Source organism: Balearica regulorum, chromosome 7 (genome assembly GCF_011004875.1).
Source record: "Balearica regulorum gibbericeps isolate bBalReg1 chromosome 7, bBalReg1.pri, whole genome shotgun sequence".
Taxonomy (NCBI): Eukaryota; Metazoa; Chordata; class Aves; order Gruiformes; family Gruidae; genus Balearica; species Balearica regulorum.
Window position 1 is genome coordinate 36,923,310 of NC_046190.1, and position 18,875 is coordinate 36,942,184.

An 18,875-nucleotide genomic window follows, 5' to 3' on the forward strand; every position below is an offset into this window, starting at 1 on the left:
GCTCAACGCTGGCCTCGACCCAAGGCTGAGTTACAATGGGAAACGCAGGAGCAGGCAACGTAACAAAACCAGAGCGAATTAAAGAGAAGAAAAGCACAGCTAAGGTGACTCAGATGAAATTTAGGCCATCAAAACACTGCCCCGCTGTTTCCTACTGGGTTGGTGACTTTGAAAGCTCAAAGCCTGCCGGTGGGAATCAGGAGAGGTAAGGATGGAGGTTGTGCCGCTGTGGCCTTAATATTCACAGCCCAATAGTGCCTCCCGGCATACACCGGGACCGGCTGCTCTCCTTTCACAGAAGAAAACACAGACACTATCAGAACTAGTCAATATTTTTTTTTTCTTCTTTTTAATAATTTTATTCCAACCAGAGTTCCGGGGGGGGGGGGGGGGGGGGGATAAAATGGCTTTTTCATCCAAATGCAATTTTCTGTGGGAATTACACGATCTTGATTTTTTTTCCCCCCGTTGTTTTTTGTTGGTGTTGAAGAACTGACATGCACAAAATTAAAAAAAAAAAGATATTTTTATGTTGGATAGCTGAGAGCTGAACGGTTTTGATTGACTGGATGAAAGCATTCAGGAAAATTCCAGATCAAACATGGTAAATTGACCAAGTGAAATGGTGCTTTTCGGCACTCGGGGCTCCTTTCTGAATAAAAATGTTGACGCCAGGGAGAAGGTCAGAAGGTAAGAAAACCTGTCCTAGCAAACTCCACTCCTAACTCGCCTTAAAATTGCAAAATAAATAATTTTTCTTTTTTTTTTTTTTTTTTGGGGGGGGTGAGGAGGGGGCAAAGGTGGCCTCACCAGATTACGATAACCAACGGGGGGGGGGGGGGGAAAAACCCCAACCCGTGGTAATACCTAGTTATTCAAATATAGATAATCAGAGGGAAAAAAACCCCATCTCTGGTGCCTGGTGCAGCGTTGGACAGGCAGTTTTGCTGTTACGGGTCTGACACCTCTCTGAGCTTGGGAGGGGATGAAGTGGGCAACGCAATCTCTCGCATCACCCTAGGATTAAGGGATTACCATTAATTAACGCGGCGGCTCTGGCAGGGCCCTGCCTGCCTTGCCTGCGATACGCTATCTTGCCATCGGGATAAACCAGATGGATCCGAGTTTCCAAAATCTCGGAGACGAGGAAAGAGCAGGTACGAGATAGGAGGTGGGGGTACGGGGCGAGTCGGGTACGGAGACGGGAGGGCTGCGAAGCATCAGAGAGGTAACCGAAATCTCAGTAATTTAAGGTTTTTTTCTCATTTCCTAAGGAGAAAAGGCATGTGGGATGCCACTCCGGGTTGGTACGTCAGCACCTGTCTGCCCGTCCCCTGCTCTTACCTTTGGACTCTTTCCTTTTAAAGGAAACCTGGCCGGAGGGTAGCGCTCTCAAAGCAGCAAATCCCCACAAATCTGGGGCAAACGCTGCAAGAGGGAGCTTCTGCGAGTGCCCCCACTGAAGGCAACACAAAGGTACTACCACGGGAGAGGGGCTTTTTGGAAAGAGGGTTGCAGCGGCTCAGTTAAAGGCAGGAAAGCTCAGTTAAACGAGGAGAAGATATCTCCCCATCTCCTCGGTTCCTCCAGGGAGATAGCTCCTCCGCTCGCCGCTTCCCATCAGATACCGAGCCCGTAGCATCAACCGCTGTGACACCGTGAAAATAGCAAATCCTCAACCTCTCCTGGCCTTTGTGAGATCCGGGGACCGAGATCTTAACAGTGACTAATGAAAGAGAGCCATCCCCGTCCCTCGGCACTTAGGATCACCTTCATTTCCAAAGAACAGCTGCTTGGCACTACCCAAACCCCTCATCTCGTCAGTCAGATACACTCGTCCTTGCAACGCAGAGTCACCTCTGAAAGCCCAACGCTCGAAGAACGGGGTCCGAAGAGGGAAACGAGCTGCATCGCTGGGAAAAGACAGACTTATTTACCCAAAATAAGGGGGTTTCTGTTGGTGCAGCAGCTCTCGATAGCCCCAGGGTACGCCGGGCCGTGCCCAGCGAGCGCGCAGCACGCGGCTTGCACGGTGTGCCTTCCCGGGTGTGGTACCCTGCGCTTGGCAGGAGGCGAGCATCGATTATCCCAGCCCTTCTAGAGAAGAAAACATCAAATATCTTTACCAGACAGTCTGGCTGAGCAGCATCAGGAGGGGAAGATGAAGGTGTCAGACGTAGCAGGAGCCCAGCTGATATTGTGTTCTCACTCTTTTTTTTTTTTTTATTAATTAAAAAACCCCCCACTTTCCTGAGGACAAACTGGCTAAGTTCACTTTACGATCGTACTGCTAGCAGTATAAAACAAACCGGGATGCCCTGCAGGCCTCTCAGAGCTTAACTGTGTCCAAATCCAAGCACCTTGATGTAGCAAGAGGTCTGTCTCTAGCGAAGAGCCCGTCTCCAGAGCATCTCATCAGGTGCCAGGAGACCAGGACCACTCGGATACCGCCAAGGCACGAGAAGTTCCCTGGGACAGCCCTCCTCCAGACTTTGCCTGTCCTTTCCTCATTGACCGAGGGATCTCAGCCACCGTCACCGTGTCTAAGCGAACACCATGGCTTGGCGTAGCCCACCCTCTCTGCCTTTTTGAACCTTTTTCTGGCGGCACTTCGAGGCTGTAACGTGCCGGTTGCATATTACACACGTAGCCGGTTGTGCGTCCCCCGTCCCACATACCTGCCACGGCACGTGTAGGCACAAATACCGGTACGCGGTGCTTAAGATGCTTATATTTGGGTGCAGGGATGCTTCGGGCACGTGCGAGAGAAGACCCACCTCCCTGCCAGCATCCCCGCATCCCCGGGGGACGCAGCTGGAGCAGGGCTGGTACCGGTGGGCTTCAGTCAGCTCCCAGCCTGCAGCCCAAACGCCCCCGTCTCGGGTCTGGCTCTTCGCCTTGCTGCTTTTTCGCCCTGAAAAATAAAGTAGACGAGGAGCGCCTGGTTAACAGCTAATTTCCCCTGTTCTCTTAAATCGCCAAGATTAAAAGCTTTCTTCCCGATGGCTGCTTCATAAAAGACCCGAAGGTTTTTTACTCATTTATTCCTTTAAAAAGGAACGCGTTATCTATTTTAAAAGATGTGGTTTTATGGGTAAAATCCTCAGCAACGCTCCATCGCCTGAATCTGCGCTCCGCTGATTTTCCCGACAACCCAGAGCTACAGAAACGTACCTGAGCAAAAGCGGTTTTGGCAAACTCCAGCCTTACTGCGTAACCTCCGAGATTCATCCGACCCCTTTAGAAACACGGGATTTCGGACGGTTAGATGCTTTCATCCAGGTGAGGTGGTCCTTTCCTCCTTGGGAAGGTGACAGCTGCTCAGAAAACAGCGCTTTCGGAGCTTTAAGTCAAAGTATTCTGGGTTTTGGGTGCCATAGGAAAGGCAATACGGCACGCGCAGCCTTTTTAATATGCGTTAGCCAAATAAATGTTCCCATTTGAAAGCAGGTGAAGCAATAATAAATATGAGGTAGGAGAAGTGAGCCCGCCGTTCCTTTTCATTTGTATGCATGGTATTATTTTTTTTATTAAATAAAAATTCACTCTCCAGAAAACGCAGCCCGGACCTGCTAGCTCAGGCCAGCTCTCGTTAAAATGATTATTAATGGCAGCGCACCTCTTCCTAATGGGAATGAATGGTCCAGCCGCCTTTCAGTTCCACACATATTACTGACTTATTCCTCCAGCCTCCTCGCCGTCGCAATATTCCCCGCAGCCTTCCCCCCTCCAGCCCTTGAAGATCTGCATGCGGGCGATCCATCTTGTAACTTTTAATGCTTATTTTTCTAAAGAGATAAAAATAAACCGTTCCGTTGGGATGAAAAACGCGGGATGTAGCGCCGAGCCCACCAAGGGAGATGGGGGGACGGGGGGGGGCAAGAAGAGCCTTTTCCTCCCCTTTCCATGTATTTAAACTGCAAATGCATAATCCATCTCCCTCAGCAGCCCCTCCCAAATAAATAATTTCCTCACTGCGGCGGAGCAGGGGGATGACGTGGGAGGAGGATCGTAACTAACTGACGGAAAGGAGGCAAAGCCAGACCAGGCTGAGATCTCCCGGCACTCGGGGAGTTTCTCGCGGTGCACCGTGCTAACCCCGGCAGGAGGTCTGCTGTAGCAAGGGCAATTCTGGGATAGCAAATCCTCGCAAAAGCAAGCATTTTTAAAGCAAGGGTGGCTCCAGAGCCATTTGCGTGGCCCTGCCCGTATGAATCTCTAGTGCCAGCGAGAAACTCGTACCCGCAGGTGCCCAGGAGAGCAGGGCAAGGGGTGGCAAGGAGGGCGAAGGGAGGGCACGCCTTCCCTCGTGCCTCTGCGTGACAAGGGAGGGTGGCTGGGGTTTCACGCCTGCTTAATCGCTTGTAATCCCGGAGGAACAGCCCGCCGGGGATGGGCGAGCGTGCCAAACCACGCCGGGGCGAGCGCAGGTTCGGCGATGCGCGTGCTGGCTGCCGGCACGGGGGTCCTTCCCCCCATCGCCTGCTCCAGACTGGAATCCGGGCGTTTCATAGACTGGAAAAAACCACCGATGGCTTCAAACCACGGTCTCTGTCTCTAGACGGCTCCCGGCCGCGTTGGCTACGCGGGCAACTCAAAGCGCAGGCGCTCGGGGCTGGGCGCCTTGTCTCGGCGAAGCACCAAGCCCCGCTCGGGCGGCCGCAAAGCCGTCGCTAACCGAGAGCCCACACGCTGCTGCGGCCGGCTAACAGCGGGACAACAGGCTGGAGCGTTTTGATGGCACCACAATAAATAAACCTGGCTGGTGCCGGCCGTCGATAGATTTGAAAATAGTCAGCGCTATTGGACTTCTTGAAGCCATCTCGAGGGGTCCAAAAACCACAAGCTCTTTCAGACCTTCCAAATTTGAATGCCCAAATATCGCAAATCCCACCTAAATTCCCCCGGTACCACAAGCGTGCCCTCCATACACCACAATCATCCCAAATATCACAAGCTGCTCGCTCGCCTGATACCCCGCAAACATCCCCAGCACACGTCTTCGAAAGAGATCGCCCACCGACCCTGCACCCCCTCCAAAGGTACCACCAAAATATCCCCAAACTGTCTCTGAAGAGCGGCTACCACTAGCGGAAACCTTGCTTTTGGTGTCGGCGCAGTCCGCAGCGCTTCCACCATCAAGGGGATATAAAAGAGCCGCTTTGCTGCTGCATGTTTGTTCTGATTCACCAAAGTATATGGGTTAAAAACGTGATAATTACAGCTTTTAGCAGCAGAGCGCTCATGGAAAAAAGCGGCGGCAGCAGTAGAAGGAGCAGCGCGGCATCGGCAAGGCAAGGCTTGCAGGGATCAACGCCGAAAACACCGGAGCGGCTCCATGGCACCACTGGATGGGGCAAAAATAGCCAAGGGGAGCACAGGTTGACCTCTTTGCTCTCCCATATACTTAGATCTGCTGGGAACTGCAGATGGAATTTTTCAAGGTTGGTCTCTTTGTGTTTACTGTTGAGTTGCTTTTCTAAAAAAAAAACCACAAACCCCAAACAAACCAAAAAACCCCAACCAAAAACCCACCGAAACACCCAGCCCACGTCCGCTGGCTTTCAGGAAAATGAAAACTAACCCTAATTTGGATCAAAACTGAACCAGTGGTTAGTGCTGGCGGTTACCAGCCACCACCCGTGCAAGCGGTTATCGTCGTATCTCCTCCCCGGCATAACGCGGCTCCGGCTCCATCTCCACCTGCGACGTGGTGAGCGCGGACGGAGAGACGTTTGCCTACACGTACGTAACAGTGATTATGGGCAGAAGCCTGAGGGATTTGTTTCAGAACAATATCGTAATGAGCCTGAGGATAATCCGCTGCCCAGAGACAGGGTTTTGGTTTTTTTTTTTCTCCCGGAGGGGTGGCAGTCACAAATTAGATAGTCACATCGCGTTATTTCCAGCGAGTTAACTCCCAACGCCGCACCTCCATCCCGCCGAGGAGGGGCACGGTGCAAATTGAACGGTCCCCAGCAGATGCGCCCCAAATCAAAGATGCTTCGGGTGGGGAAAGGGACCGGCGGGGAGGATTTTGAATGGCCCAAAGCAGTGGAAATTCATTACTCTGATAAGGCCCTGGGAGTCGTTGGTTTGAGCTTCAGCCATGGACAGTCCCTAGAGAAATTTCACCATGTTCAAGCTAATCTTCTTATAAACATTGTTGTGGGGTTTTTTTTATTTATTATTATTTATTTTATCCGACATGTGTCAAGCAGGCCTACTAAGCCTATTACATCTCCAGGGAGGTTGGCGTTTTCTCTTTTTCTTACCCCTTCATCTGAAGGCTGCTCGTCTCCTTTGTGGCTCCTCTGGACAATTTCTCCATCGCTACAGACAAACCAATTTTTTTTATTTTTTTTTTTTTTTTATAATTAGCACTGGGGAAAAAAAAATCTCGGTGGGTTTGGAGGCTCATGTGAGATAAACAGCCAGGTTCCAGCCACACATCCAAAATTTCTGGAGCTCGGAGGCTTCCGGGATGAGCTATAAAACTTGGTGGAGCATCCCTTCATTTATTTTTCTTTCCAACAAACCCTCCAAATAAATAAAGAGTTAACTGGACATTTTTCCGGGACAAAATAGTTCAAGCTATTGGTGAAGCCCCAGTTGGGGCTTTATTTGTGTTATTCCCTCTGTATTTACAGACAGAAATAGGCAGGGATTAGACCCTTTAAACGATGTGGTGAATACAAACCTGCCTTTGAGCTTCAGGTTGAGGGATACGTGTCGGTGAAGGGACACCTTTCCTTTCTCCCCGCTCTGGTGGAAAGTTTGTAGGAAGCCAATAGAAAGGATGAAAAAGATATAAAAAAAAATAAAAATTAAAAAAAAAACCCCAAACTTGTGCTGTAAATGGCCAATTTCTGGAGGAAGCGTCGAGCTCTCGCCACGCAACGGGAGATTAGAAATACCCCAGGAGCGAGAAACATTCACGCACGTACACGCGCACACACCAACACGTACACTCGGGAGGCTTCGCTACAGAAAATCAATGCGAGCTTATCAGCCTGCAGCAGAGTCAGGACAATTAAACATTTCCCTCTCTGCCTTTATATATTGGATTTAAGTTCTGAAGTTGTTCTCACCTGTGGATGGAGAGGGAGCATCATCTGAGCCAGCATCTCTTATGGAGAGTTATCTCTAACGCAGGCAGCAGCCAAAATTATTTCCGTGGCTAACTTTGACCTTAAAAAACCCCCTCGACCCGTCTCTTGTTTCCTACCTGCGGACGGAACACAGGAAGGTAGTGTGCATTCAACACCTCCTGCAAAACCAACCTCTTGAACCACCGGCTCCCAATTTCACCAGAGCTGACGGGTGTTTGAAGCCCCAGCGGCGTCTCAAGCCAGCACCTAAACGTATCCTCCTATTCCTTTGCCTGGGTTTTACTGAAAACCGGCTACTCCAGCCCAAAGTCATCGGAGGAACGGAAAAGCACCAAGGTAACCCGAATAATTAACAAGCTCAATAACTAACGAGCCAGCGATCGCTTGCTCCAACCACCTCCGTGCACGGGTTCGGGTGGATCGCCCGGAGCTCTGCGTGGCACAAAAAGCTTTCTGGAAGGATGTCAGCAGCCCCCAGACCCCTGGCCACTAACTCCACGTCCTACAAGCATCCTCCCTCTCCTGGGGAACTCAGGTTTCTCCCTCTCCTGGGGAACTCAGGTTTGATGCTTTAAAGCCATCGAGTGCGAGCCCTGCCTTGGCGAGGGATGGAGCGCAGCAGATTTGCCCGCAACGCTCCCGTCTTATCACGCTTTAGCCCCGTCCAGATGTCAGGCGCCATCCCTCCGTTAAGAATCCCCTTTTCCTTCTTCTTTTATCTCCCCATTAAATTGCTGACAAGACCTTCCTGGTCTTCCTTTTAAAAAGTAGAGGAGATCCAAAAAAAACCCAAAAACCCCACATCAACAGGGTATTTCAAAAACAAGAGTGCTTAGGGAAAATAATAAGAAGAATAAAATAAGATAGGAGGGAGAAGGAGCCCGCAACGCTGCTCTAGCGCATGGAGCCGAGAGCAAGAGACTGGTTTTGCACGCACTTGAACTCACCGCTGGTAGGAAAGGGGCTGGGGATGGTTTATGAACACAGCACCCAGCACAGAGGAGGAAAATCTGGGGGAAAAAACCTTTCCCACCTTCACAGAGAAGGTTTTTTTTTTTTTTTTTTTTTTTGATGGGCACGTGAAGGCAATTTGCCTCCCTGCCTAATCGACTTTACCTTTACTGCCACTTTCCCAAAGCGTTCCAGCAAAGCTGTAGAAGAGTTTTAGCTCTACGCTTGCTTTTGAAAAGGTGACGCTGCCAGCTTTCAAAGGACACCGAAGCAGAGGTGACACAGGGAGGTGACGCTGTCCGAGCGGCTGACAGCAGCAGGCAGAGAGCACTGGATGGAGAAAAGAAAAATATATAAATTTTTTTTTTTTCCTGGCCTTTGCCGACATAGCCAACACTATGTCAGCACGTACCGGGAGAAAATCGCAGCGAAAGAAAGCAGCAACGTCAAGCAAACCCAGTCTTTGTTTCATTTTTCTACCTGGCTGATCAGATTTGATTCTCAACTGGTGGCAGAAAGTTGCTGGAATAAAAAGCATTAAGGTTGGGTTCCTCCTCCCGCCACACCTCCAGCTTTATTTATATGGTTCTTCCTTCCCTTAAAGGCTTTTCAGCAGATTCGGAGTCGGCCAAATGCCGCCAGCTCCCCGGCTAACGCGCGCTCAGGTTGCAAACAGCTCTCTGCTTCGGCCGGACCCGATGCTACCGCTGGGAAGAGCCGCACCTGAACTCGTTGCGCTAATAAAAAACTGTGGGCAGAGGAGAGCAACAGCAGATGAATCCCCATTCTGCCACACAAAGAAGGACCCCTCGGCACAAACAGAGGCACTTGTTATTCGCTCCTCGTGATTTGTTATTTATTATCCCACTTCTTCTAAAATTGCAGGAATCTAATCAGAGCGCAGAAGTAACAGAGGGTAATTTCGGTGATCAGTCACACGCTAGCAATAAGGAATGATAACGAGCTGGCGTGACCACTGGAGATGATCCGCGGGCTAGGGTCGGCTCGCACAAGCTGCTCGGTGACCGCTTCCACGCGATGAACAGGACCTCAGGCTGAGCACCCACTGAAGGCCACCACCGTTAACATCAAGATAACGTTTCCCGGTCTAAGGAGGAGGCAGATCACTAAATCACACGCTGATGCTATTTAATTTTACCGCCTTGCTTCCAACCTCCTTATACAACCCGAACTTCTCTCGCGTCGTTGCGAACCCACCCAAAGAAACTGGGAAGCGCCCCGTCATGCAACTGGGAAACGAAAGCGAAGCCCCGCCGGCAGAAGCGACGAGAGGACCGGCTAGACAAAAATCTGATCAATGTTGCTCTAAGCCGCACTCAAAGGCTCGCACGGGTCTCCTCGGTCGCTTTTCCTCTGGTGGGGAAGAGGCGCAGACGTCAACTTCTGCCCAGAATACGCTTCTATAAATAAGTGGCACTTAGTTCCCGAGGACGAGGGGGCCCCCCGCTCCGCTAACGTCTGTCTCTGCTCTAAGTGCCTGTCTGGCTCCCGGCTTTGGCAACACAGTGCACGGCTGCAGCTTCAGCTTAACTCTTCACGGTGGCAATGCTCTGCCCCCACCCCGCCCCAAAAACCAGCACCGCCTTCCCTCTATGGTACAGCCGCCAGCCGAGCCGCGGGTCGCCTTCCCCTCCTCTGTGGGGAAGCAAGGGGGAACCACAGCTTTGGCAGAGCTGAGGGACTATATACGTACACACGCAAAGATAGATTTCCCCCTTTCAGCAGAAACTTTGCCAAACGATTCCACATGTTGCCTTTTTTTTTTTTTTTTAAATCTACCTGAGCTGCTGAGTATCTGCTGCCTCCAGCACATAGCATGACGCGGCGAATTTCAATAAACGCATTATTATTTAATTCCTTAAGCGACTGCTGAAAAAGCCCCAGAACTTTCCCCATCCCTGCATCTGTGCCTGGCACCTGGCGCTGCCTCAACCGGTCCCTCGGGTGGCCACCAGCCCCCGCGCATCCCACGGGATACCCCGGCCTGCCTCGGGATGCTCTCCCGCGGAGTCGGCTCCGTGCGGGGCTACGTTAGGGTTTGCATCGCAAGCCTTGGAGAAACACGTGCCTCCCCTGCTGATCTTCCAAGGTTATCCTCCCACTGCTCACGTCCTTGAAAAAGCCCTTCTTGAAAAGGTTGGGATGACACACGTCAGCAACGCTGTGCTGACCTAGGCGTCGGGGTGGGCGCGCAGTAATGCCAATAACCCACGCCCAAAGAAACCAGCGGCACCGGCTAGTGCCATCAACCCCGTGACCTCCTCCCCATAGGACCTGGCTCCACAGGGGCCACCCTCCTGCAAAGTTATTGTGGGGAGCATCTCCTCTATGTGGGGAGCCAGCTCAGCTCTTTGGGTGCAGAGGGGCGACCTGTCCCTGAAGTGAAGTGAATAAAGAGACGTGGAGCGGAGCTTTTACAGTGCCTGGGGTCACGAAAGCATCTGTCTTGCAAAGGTGACTTCTCTCACGAGTGGCACTAGACTGCCCGTCTTCCTTTTTTAAGAAAGGATATTAAAAGCAGTATGAGCTTATGGATGGGAAAATACGCCTGATGATCAATCGTTATTAACGCCACTAATGAACAGCTGAAGAAAACAACATCACATTATCCCCTTGCTTGAAAAACATCATCTCAATCCAGAAACTTGCAGCCGACTGAAGTAGTTCTGCAACAAATGGAAGTCTCTGCCATATGAGGACTTTGCAGCCATGATGCCTCCCCGCTTGTGGTTAGCACCAGGCTTCTTGGGCTTTTTTCCTTTGGTTTTTTTTTTTTTTAGGGACAAACTATTATTCTGCCCTGAGTGGCCTACAAGAGTTCTCCTCTCTTGGACATGCACCTTGAGATAACACCTTGGCTATCTCCTGCCGTAGTACCGTTATCTCCTGTTAGATCATACGCAAACACTTCAGGCTAAAAAGATGCAGCAAATGTAGGTATCAATCCAGTAATTAACAAACCCCGTAACTACTGCAAGGGAAAACAGCCCTAACATGAGATATGCCACACAGCATCAGCCCGAGGTCTTGGATAAAGGTCCTACGACATTGCAATATTGTCGGCCCAACCTCTAGGTTTGGGGACGTTTCTAATGAACTTTCAAAAGGAAACAGTTAAAAAATGGTGTATTTTCTGCTCCAGAAGGAGTGAAGCACACAGCCTTTGCCATTGCATCAGCTAAAGGAAAGAAACGCAGAAAGTAAATCCGGGGGTTTTTTATATATACATATATATAAACCAACAAACAAACCAGCAAGCAATCTCATCCAAACCCATACATGTGAAGAGTTTGCTGTGACTCCTTCCTCCTGCTCTTTTTTTTTTTTTTTTTTCCCCACTTTCATGCTCCTGACCTTCTCCGTTCCAGCCAGGAGGGAATAGGAAAGTTCGAAGAAAGCTATTCCTGCGTTATTTTTAGCAGAGCCAGAAGAAAAGTGACTGGAAATAATCCATGAAAGCAAGCTTTCACCTTGATTTTCAGACTCTGGAGATTTCGATAGCCTTGATAACAATCACAACTTTACCAAAGGCATATAAAATGCTGAGTGATACCAAGAGCATAAATTGGGCTCTTCTTTTCCTCCCGCTTCACAATAAAAACCCCAGTGAACCGTCGATGGAGGGAAACGCTTTCCCCAGAGCCAGTAAATCGGCGGCCACACGACGGCAGGCAGACCCCGGCTCGGCTGGATCTCAGCACACCGGGCACTTAGTAAGAAAATTCCGCGTTGTGATTGAATACATTCAAAATACACGCTGATTTTGGAAGATGCTAGTGCCTTGGGGAAGAGGTCACTCTTTGCCAAGCAGGATTAAGAGGAGCTTTTCTGGAAATAGCCATTCCCACCCACCCCCATAACCTGAGCAGAATAACATTGTAAATGCATTGCACAACAAACAAAAATTAAGGCCATCGGGAAGAAAAGCCCCCACTTCTGAGTTATTAAAACCCACCGAGCCTTTTCTCTTCTCCAAAGGAGGGCCGAACCGATTGAGAAGAGGTTTAGCAGAGAGATGCCTGGCTCCGTGACTGCACAAGGACCTCCGCGCTTCTCTGCTTGCCCCAAACCCACGCGCAGCCACCGACGGGCCGCCAGCCCCAGGTGCACGCTTTAGAGACCAACGGAATACATCGGAGAAGCTGCGCTCCCAAGGTGCTGAGAATAAGAACAAAACCAGGGCTGATCCCATTAAGTCAATCTTCTCTGCTGGTTGCTCGCACCTGATGTGTCCCTCTCCCGCCGCCGCTGCCCGTAGCTGATACGGGCTAGGAAGATGCAGGGCACTGAAACGGTCTGGTCCAGGCTGGTCCCTGCTCCGCGGGGCATCAAGGCAGGCTGCACGGCGCAGCTCTGAGCTCACAACTGGCTCACAAACAAGTCGTCGCACTGCCGGCTTCATTTCACTGCTCAGGCTTCCCCAAGCCGCTCTAGATTTAAACCCGCTTTATATCTGCCGATCCCTTTTAAAACAACCACTGCAACAAGACCGATTCACTGGCTGGGTTTTCAAAAAAAATCCATCGCTTCCCCACGGTTTTTCCACCATCAGCAGCTTCCCTTGTGCTACCAAACACCTCCTTTTCCCTCTGTGGCCAGGGCTGCCGCAAGCATTTCCTCCCGGGACGGCCGTGCCTGGGCTCTCATCCAGCTCAGAGCTGACACAACTCCTCCAGCCTGGTGCTGACCCCCCAGAGAGGCAGGATGAGGCCCTCAGAGATAATTTTTGCTAGTTGGTGGCTTTTATTTGCAATCTGCCTGTCAGCCTGACACCAAGAAGCCGGGCTGTGCACCCCCACAAAAAAAAACCGTCCTGGGGAAAAGGAGCCGAGCTGGCTGCGCTGAGCGTGCAGCGCATTTCCAGCGGACCCTGGCACGCACCGTGCCGTCAGCCTCTCCTCGCGGTGGGAAACGGCTGGTCCGGACCAGAACCAAGCCCCTTGGTAGGGGACGGCAGCTGCAAACCTCTCCCCTTCCGTCGGCCCGGGGAGAAGGAGTTTTCCTCCCGGTCGCCCTCCTGGCTCAAGGACACCGTTCAAAGGTGGCTTTGCTTCCTCGGCACCCAGGCGGTCACAGAAGCGCGCACGCGCCTTCCGTCTCGCTTGTTTTTCATTAAGCGCCGCTAATTGGCCGTGATGCTATTCGGAAGCGTCGCGGGCGGGAGCTAAGGTGAACAAGCAGCGCTGCTCTGCTCCGCGTTACGGGGACGAGTTAACGGCGGCCACCGAGGACGACGCGGGGTGATGCCGGGAGGGAGAGGGTGGCATTGATAAACGACCCTCACCCGCTGACCCGCTGCATGCTCGCACGGGCAGAGCGATCGATCGGCAATGGCTATTCGGATCGCCCCACGCTGTTCAGCCTCTCTGAGGCTGAAGAACACAAGCCAGGGTTTATCGATCCCTCGTAACCGATAAGCTGCTCGCTCATGTTGTTTTAATCGGCGTCAGGGGCGTTTGGTGAAGGTCCCAGATGGGAGGAGGAGGACGGTGGACAGCTAGCCAGCCCAGAGGGCCAGCCCAGAAAGGGGGTTCCCCCCCCGGCCCAGCACCCACTTTTGGGCCGGAGCTCCCCAGGGAGCCAGGAACCACATCCCTCTCCCTGCCCGGGAGCACCCAGCGCAACTGCAATCAGCAAGTAGAGAGGCATTAAAAAACTCCCACTTTGCCGAGTTTTAAAACGTTTTCCTGGATCAAAGAGGCGCCAGTAAGTGTTGTCATGGCAGGAGATATTTATTGCCGTCTCAGGAAATGTTTCATTATTCTTTGGGAAGTGGTGGCAGTGAATTTCAGCCTGTCTTCCTGGCCATAAAGCGGACCGTCGGGCAGATTATTTCCGGCAGGAATGAAGCATCCCCTCCCAGGTCCGAGGACTTTTGTGTCCGTGAAAGCCTGCCCAGGCTCGGCTTGCCCTGGCTCCGCAGCGAGGAAGGAGCCCCATCTCCCACACACCCCGTGGGGAGAGGGCGGGTAGATGTTTGCTACTCTTGATACCGAGCGTTTCTTGAACGAAGCAATCATTGCTGATTAGTTCTTCAGCTCTTACGATACACGTGACGTCCTATCTGGCCCCGCCTTTATCAATCCTTGCCTTCGGTGGATAATCTTCTAGGCTTTTTCCCCTCTACTTTTTGGGAAGGGAAAACCAGACCCGCTCACAAACTACTCAGGGTGGGGTATGCCAGGCATTCATTAAGCAGCACAGTAATATTCCCCATTTCGCTCTCTCTTACCTCCCTGTAATTCCTATCATTATATTTGTTTTTTGGACTACTATGGAGCATGAAGTGTCATTTTGATAGATATTTCTAGCATAACTCTCAGATCTCCTTCCTGAGCAGTAATAGCCAGTTCAGAGCCCGTTGCCGTACGTGTAAACTTAGAATGATTTTCCCCCTGTGCATTGCTTTCATTTAGCAGCCTTGAATTTCATCTGCCGTTTTATTATCCGCTCACTAAGTATCATAAGGTCCTTCTCCCATTCTTGGAGGTTGGCTGTATTTTAATCTTTTTGGTATTAACTCAGCGTTGCCAGCAAACGTCGTTATTTCAATTGTTTCCCCCCCCTCCCCGACCCCTCGGACTCCCCAAATTCAGGGAGATGCAGCTGAACTGATGCACAGTGAAATGCACGTCGATGCTCTATCACCAACAAGTGCGGAAGCACCTTCTCAAGGCAGCGTCTTCCACGGAGGAGCAAGGCACGGGTGGGAAAGAGTCGCGCCTCCCTCCGTGCAGAGTGGCTTTAGTTTCCTACCCCAAAGGGAGAGAGTTTGTGGGCAGAACCGAATGCAGCTGGGAGCACACTCAGGATTAAAACAGTGTCTGGGCAAGGAGGTGTTGGGGTTTACAGCTGCTGCTTCAGTGCCTGGCTCCCTGTCAGCCTAAATCCCGTTTGCTTGGGTTGGTTGCTTTTAAAATAGATCCAGTGGCGATGAATTCTTTAAAGTGTCAGCCCTCAGCAGGAAAAGACCGTCCCTGCCAACACATCTGGAATGCTTATTTCAGATGTGCTCCGGCCAGTACCCCAGCCTGCCCGACGAGGGCTCCTGGTCCGCCTACAACTCCCGGTTCTTGTTTGCGTGGACAGAGAAAAGTCTTTCTGGCCGGTGCCACCAGCACGCCCCAGCAGGAACGGCGCACGGCAGGGACCTGCGTACGCGGGGCAAATGGAAAACGATGCACCGACGGCTCTGCCTTCGGTTACGGACCTGCCGAGCTCTCCCGTTCCCTGGTGTTCAGAGACAGCTGTTTTCTACACCGTTTTAGCCAATGGGCCATGGCCACCTTGCAAAACTGCACATTAAAATGAGCCATGGACTCTCCATCAGCCATTCCTCAAAGCCAGGTGGTAGAAAAAAGTTTATTAACTGCTAAAGAATGGTTTCCCTCTATAATGAGCCTTTCTCCAGTGTTGAAGAAAAGCCACATCTTACTTTCTTTTTCTAATAAATGGCTTCTTTAGAGTTTAATTAACTTCTCCCTGCTCTTCTTTTGTGGCAAAGTGTCACCCTGACCACGAGACACACTCTGTTTGTTCCTTTATCTGGGAGAGCGCTGGCCTGTCAGATAAACTGCTCTGCCTAATTTGCTGGGGCTCTTCTCTTCCCACATTCCATGTTCCAGGGAGGGAAGCAGTAATAACAGAAAATGACGTTCCTGGGCAGCTGGATACCTCCTGCCCTGGGACTGGGATGGAGCATCTACTTACGTACAACGCGGACCTTGCTCCTGCAGCGCTGCCGGGGCTGGGGACAGAGACCCTTTTCATACAGCCACCAGGAGCTGGGTCAGGCCACCTGCGTGCTCCTTCGTCTCCTTGGGTTTGAAAACAAACCTGAAGGAAACAATTTTTGCCCTTCCCGGAGTTCAGGATTTTGTATTTTCAGCAGTGCCCGTCTCTCCTCATGTCTCTGTGTGCGTGTGTATATCTCAAAATCAGTAAGAGTGAGATTAGGTCACTGCATTACTGAGAAATGTGCTCCTGATAGCACGTAAAACCAAACAGCTCCTGCTCCTTTTCGCTTGCTGTTGTGCTCCAGGACCAGCTATGTGCGCCGGCACAGCGGCACAGCCTGGAGAAAGCAAGGGTTGTTCTCTTCTGCTCTTATAAAACAGGATGCAGAGGCTGAATTTGGGCCATGTCAAGAGGGACCATCACAAGCTTCTGCTTTGGCTTTCCAGGCAAGCTCACAGCCCCAGGAGCCACCCCGCAGCAGAAGACGGGAGCAGTAGCTCTCACCTTGGGAGTCCTCAGCTGGGAGGGAGGGAGGAGCCCGTGAGTACCCCCTGGAGAGATGGGTGCCCTTTCCATGCAACGCCTGGGCCCCTTCTTAGGAAAAGACGGTGTATTTGGTGTAACTCTGGGGTCCGAGCAGTAGCCGTGCCTCTGAGCGGAGCCCCTTTTACTCCGAGCGGGGCTTTAAGTAACGATGTCCCAGGGCCAGCCTCGTTAAACAACAGAGACACGCTGGACTGCAGCTTCTGAATGGTGCCGGTTAATTAATTGTGCCAGGCTGACAGCAGCGAGGGGTTTTTGTGCGCTGAAGCTTTCAGACACCAATGCAGTAATGGTCTCCAGCACGCAGACAGTCTCGGGGGACTTGTCCTTCCTACCCAAACAAAATTAATTAATGGTGGCAATAAATAAACCGATCCAGGCGAACGAGAGCATCTGAGCCGCTCCGCGGAGGCTGCCGCAGGCGCGCAGAGGGAAGCAGCGTGTGTGGGAGCGGGACCCGTGCTGGGGTGATGGACACCCCGTCGCCAAACGGCTGCAGATGTGGGTGGCAGCGGATGCAGCTCTGGCCACGCAGTAGGCTCGGGCAACGCTAGCACCGAGGTGGTACCACCCGTGAGCCCCTCAGGACCTGCTCTTCCTCCTCCTCCCCGTGCTGCTGGAAAGCAGCTAGCTGAGATACACACCTGTAACTTTGGGGGGATGGACCGCTGTACCACGCTATTGGTTTGGGCTGACATTTTAGCTGGCTGAGACCGCTGGAGTATCTGAGTGCGCAGCATCCAGCCGGTGCCTGCCGCCGCGGGTGGGAAAGGAGAGCTTGTCCTGGTGCATGTCTGATGAAGGAATAGACCTGTTAAACAGAGGGAAGGAAGAGTTAACACACTCAATTTTCGAATGCACTGGGTGAAACTGGGCTGCAGTAGGAGCACGGGGCACCCCAGGGACAGGACAGCGGCCGTGGCGATCGTTTATCCCCCTCGTCTGTGCTCAGCGCAAGCTCTGCCACCACGTGCGGGCTGAACTCGATGTGAGGGACTCTCTCCTCCGCAGACACGGACCCGTTTGCTCTGCCCTAGCCCTGCCTGACGGACCCAAGCAGAAGCAGGTCTCTGATCCAACTGTTTTATCCCACCCTCTACACCCCCCCGGGGCGGGGGATAAATAAAAACACCGTGCATGGTTGATACCGATCAAATTAACCCATCGCAGGCAAGCATCTGCAAGCTTATGGGATTGATAAACGGGACCTTGCGCATCCCTGTGCTTGTCCCGTCCCCGCCTGCCCTCTCGGCCAGGGCTGCGGGGTCCTGCCCAGGCACAGCCGGGCTAGCAGCCGGCATCTCCTCGGATCCCCACCCCGAGGTCTAATCACCGGCCTCTCGTATCTGGAGTGGTTCTCAGGCACTCCTAATTGGCACTTGACAAAGTGCCTGCCACATGTTGGTCAATACCAATTAGCATACTTATTAAACGCACGTATTTGTTGGCGGCAGTTATCTAATTACCTCACAAGTGCATCAGGGAGAGGCCCTGCAAAGGGTGCCATGGCCGAGAAGAAGCTTCTTCAGGTGGTTTGTGTGCAAACCCTGCCGAGAGGCAGGAAAAGGGGCTGCACCAAACCTGTGCGATACGGCTCAGGTGGGGCTCGGGACCTGCCTCCCGGAGCTGAGCACAGGACAAACCTCCCTGTGCCGTGCAGGGATTGTTAGCGGGGGGACACCATCCGCACAGCCCCGTTTCCACCCGTCCTCAAGGGACGTCCCCAAAAGGGGCTCTCACCTTCCCTCGGTCCCCCGTGCACCCCCGCAGCCTTGCTCGGAGTCTCCGGTCGAGCGCTGTCACCTCCTCTGGGTCAAATCACGCTGTTCTCGGTGCAGGACCCGCGGCGAAATACAGGCGAGCTTGCTAAGCACGCAGCCCGAGCGGCCCCCACCACCTGCCACTTCCAGGGGAACGCGCCTCCATCAGCCATTGGGGGTTCTCCTTCTGCAGAATTAATTACCTGGGAGCCAGGGAACGGGAGGTAACGAGAGAGAGGGGCTGAGACACCTGAAATTACATTTCCCAGCCTGCACGAGGCTGCTGCTTTTTATTTCTCGTCTTCTTTTTTTGCATATCATACCGCAGGCTGAGCCTAGCCGGTGGGTACCGCCGTTATCAGACAGCAGGCAGAGTGGAGAGTTGATACGACGTTCATGCCCGGGAACCAAAACAGACCCTGCGCACTGTTTTAATTTAGTGCTCGTGAAAGTCTCCAATTCCGACTGACTTTTTTTCTTTTTCTTCTTCTCCTTGGAATTGGTATAGCAGAGAAGTTTCTCTGCCTTTTACATCAGGGCTGGCACGGAAAGACTCTTCCCTCTGCAAGGGAGGAGGAGACTCTTCTGGGTGATGGAGAAGATGCCATTTTTGCATTTTCACATGGGAAAACGAGTGAGAACGGAGGACGCCGTGTGCTACAAGAGACACAAACCAGAGCAGAGTAAGGGGCTGGGGGAAGAGTGAGGAAAGGCCCCGGTCCTGTCGCAAGCCAGCAACCAGCTCTACTCA

The 18,875-nt window shown here is 52.2% G+C and overlaps 1 long non-coding RNA gene across 2 annotated transcripts in view; it reads right to left on the reverse strand.

Annotated features, from left to right (window-relative positions):
- Positions 1–861: 861 nt before the first annotated feature.
- The window catches only part of LOC142602651 (uncharacterized), a 129,777-nt gene continuing 111,763 nt past the window's right edge, over positions 862–18,875 (reverse strand). The window contains exons 8-11 of one of the 2 annotated variants that reach the window (XR_012836413.1): positions 18,328–18,781; positions 17,009–17,175; positions 15,795–15,920; positions 862–2,914 (exon numbers count right to left, since the gene is read on the reverse strand). This is a non-coding gene — a long non-coding RNA (uncharacterized LOC142602651). Of the gene's footprint in view, positions 2,915–15,794; positions 15,921–17,008; positions 17,176–18,269; positions 18,782–18,875 lie in introns of those variants that run through there. The other variant, XR_012836414.1, reaches the window with a different exon arrangement.